The sequence below is a fragment of the Pavona decussata genome, unplaced genomic scaffold, assembly GCF_977016875.1.
Source record: "Pavona decussata unplaced genomic scaffold, jaPavDecu1.1 SCAFFOLD_53, whole genome shotgun sequence".
In the NCBI taxonomy this organism is placed as follows: Eukaryota; Metazoa; Cnidaria; class Anthozoa; order Scleractinia; family Agariciidae; genus Pavona; species Pavona decussata.
The window spans coordinates 3,671,529-3,674,997 of record NW_028145475.1 but is presented as its reverse complement, the minus strand read 5'-3'; the positions used below and the strand labels follow the sequence as shown (position 1 = coordinate 3,674,997).

The window sequence follows — 3,469 nt, the reverse complement described above, 5'->3', positions numbered from 1 at the left end:
CAAACGAATCGATCGATTCGAGTCGAATCGAGTCGAATCGTCAACATTTTCTGCCCTCCCTCATAACGCGCAAGCGAATCGACTTCCGGTAAGACGGGTCGACTGCAAGGGCAAACGAATCGATCGATTCGAGTCGAATTGAGTGGAATCGTCAACATTTTCTGCCCTCCTTCATAGCCCGCAAGCGAATCGACTTCCGGCAAGACGGGTCGACTGCAAGGGCAAACGAATCGATCGATAGCGGCCTTACGAAGCATGTATTCACGACCTGACTTCCGGTGAGTCGAATCGTCTTCGTCAACTATAAGGGCAAACGAATTGATCAATTCGAGCGATTCGAGTTGAATTGTCGACATTTTCTGCCCTCCCTCATAGCCCGCAAGCGAATCGACTTCCGGTAAGACGGGTCGACTGCAAGGGCAAACGAATTGATCGATTCCCGCAAGCGAATCGACTTCCGGCAAGACGGGTCGACTGCAAGGGCAAACGAATCGATCGATAGCGGCCTTGCGAAGCATTTATTCACGACCTGACTTCTGGTGAGTCGAATCGTCTTCGCTTACTTCGTTTTTATTTTCCCTGCTTGAACTTTTCTTGCTCCACGCTTGAGTCATTTCTCTGCGAACAAAATGAATAATGAAAACGATTAGTCAGTGTTTCGTACGGACTTAATTATAGAGCTTCAATAGCGTGAACTCAGAATATAAGCCCACTGCTAATATTCCGATATTGTGTTTTCATGCGTGGGCATAAAAACTTAAAACATATGGCATAAAATTGTCGATAAATAAATCAACCAGAAAGCAAAGACAGATTCCTGTACAAACGGTTCGTCTCGATTCGTCATATTTGGGTTCTGGATTAAGCCAAACTACAAGATACTTACTGGTAAATATACCGAGGCAATAAAACTGGAGAGAAATCCGTCATTTTCTTTGGGGATTCAAGTCTTCTACTTGCTTAAATCGCAGTCAATTCCTACAAGAATAAAATTAACAGAAAATTATTTAATTAAGGGCACTTTGTTTAACTTCACATGTATATTCGTCACAATTTTGAAACGCTTTCAGTGTTAAAAATGCCTTCTTGTATCAGGACTCGCAGCTCCATTCCTCAGCACGCCGGAAACACTGACTCAAAAATTTCGAAGCAGCATGGAAGGCAATTAGTTTTCGGTAAACAATTCGCTGAGAAATATTTAAGAATTGATTTACTCTATGCAGGGGCTTTACCGATACATGTATTCGGCCGGTCGGTATTAACTTTACAACATTCCGAGCTCAAGGGAACAAACGGTTCAGAAATTTTCGCAATAAATGCACTCAAAATGTCCACGAACTTACCATTTAGACGATAACACTTATCGAAGTCTCTTTTCCTTTCGTTAAACTCTTCAAATCTTTCCGCTTTGGTAAAATTAAGCCTCGAGAAGACAGCATATTTACGCACAGGTCACCAAAGCGTATGCGACACAGGCTACCATGCAAGCGTGATTTAAGAGTTTGTATGGAGTTAAAATTAAATCGAAATTTAGACATCAATTTTCCCTAAAAATCCCACAACAAATATACTAAAGTCTGAAAAAACTTACCCAGTGTGTTTTGCTGTGTTTTCAATGCTCTTCAGTGCTTCCAAACGCTGTTTTGAGCGGTTTATCTCTCAGCAGCTGGTCCACGTGCATCACTGTATTATATTAATGGAAGGTGGGAAACTACAAGTCGAATTTCAATGAAATTTGGCCCGTCAGTTAAGGAGAGCGGCTGGCTGGTACAGAACTGCACTTAGCCGGGAGGGGGTGTGTGTGGTTTGTTAGGTGCCAAAGGCTTCCCGTGGATTTCCCCGGCTGGGCACATTTTAGTACTCGTGCCTAGGTTTGACCGTGAGTTTGTTCCAACATTCCAGCGACACGGCTCGGTCGGCGGCAAAAATGGCACCCGATTTGAAATGAACTTTGTTTTCAACGAAGGCCTGTGTCTCAATAAATAAACTCCTCCGTAAATGAGCTACCCAGGAGGGACCGCACATCATCCTTCTTGCTTTATAGTGAGGCAGGTAAGCGAGAGCTTAAGTTTCAAGCAAATTTTAGCGAGGTTTTGGAAGTGCTCTCCTTAACTGACGGGCCAAATTTCATTGAAATTCGACTTGTAGTTTCCTACCTTTCCATTAACATAATACAGTGATGCACGTGGACCAGCTGCTGAGAGATAAACCGCTCAAAACAGCGTTTGGAAGCACTGAAGAGCATTGAAAACACAGCAAAACACACTGGGTAAGTTTTTTCAGACTTAAGTATATTTGTTGTGGGATTTTTAGGGAAAATTGATGTCTAAATTTCGATTTAATTTTAACTCCATACAAACTCTTAAATCACGCTTGCATGGTAGCCTGTGTCACATACGCTTTGGTGACCTGTGGTTTACGCACACACATTTCGAGCAGTGACCGGCGTGGTACATTATGAATATGGATTAGAAGTTCGCAACAAAATACGTCACAAAGTTCTTTCCATATCATTGTAATCTCGTTCATTCCTTTGCTGTTTTTCCAATTGCTCTACCCTTCATTCTTAGGGCCAAAATAGGTAGTTTATAATTTAAATCTTAAACTTTGGCGTCAACTATACCATGGACAGTTTTCATTTCACTAACATTTGTCAACGGCCGGACACCTTCGAAGTTTTGTTTTCCTATCAGTACTGATTTTAAGTATTTTGCTTCCATTTCTCCGTCATGTACCCTGATTCAGTATATATTAAGGAAATCTGAAGTTGTTGTGAGTCCTAAAAATATGACAAATTTTTGTACCTTCAGGAAAGAAGTTTCATATCCTATTTAGAACTCGTTGCAGTTGTTATAACCAAAATATTTCCTTGATAATCTATCCGACTAGTTTTCTTTCAACATTCATGTGCTGTACTAGAGCTGAAATCTGTGAAATCTTCAAGTTGAAGACTAAGTTAACAGTTGTTGTCTTTCGTTTACCCGTTTCACTGGCAAAGCAAATATGTTGACATAATTAATTCAATAATGAAGTGTTTTCATTTCATACCTCAGTAGAAGACATGTTGTGAAACATTGTCAGTATATTGCATAACATGGTTTTGACCAGTAGATATCATTTGAATTTCTGTAATTCGTTCGTTCCATTCTGTATTGACCAAAGAAATGATAATTAACAGCTCGCCGGAATGACGCCCTGTGACGCAATAAACAGCTTAATTAATCTCGTACCGTAGAGCGAGAAGACCTGGGTACGAGATTACAGGTCATGACAATTTGTATAATTAAGGATTATTGGGCTTTGTCGTGGCAGAATAAATTAACCATTGAAGTAAACCAAAACAAACACAGGTAACTTTAAGTAACGCCCAATATTGCAGTCCGGCATTGAAAACTAAAATAGTATAATTAACAGATCTTTGCAGTGTAAACGAATTATTAACCTTGCTGACGTAAGGATGCAGAAGGAC

At 40.6% G+C, this 3,469-nt stretch overlaps 1 long non-coding RNA gene across 1 annotated transcript; it reads right to left on the bottom strand.

Moving 5' to 3' along the window:
* Positions 1-559: 559 nt before the first annotated feature.
* On the bottom strand, positions 560-3,252 carry LOC146480554 (uncharacterized). Its single transcript, XR_014864665.1, has 3 exons — positions 3,049-3,252; positions 887-978; positions 560-618 (listed from the first exon to the last, which is right to left on the bottom strand). It is a non-coding gene; the product is annotated as an uncharacterized LOC146480554 (long non-coding RNA).
* Positions 3,253-3,469: the final 217 nt, after the last annotated feature.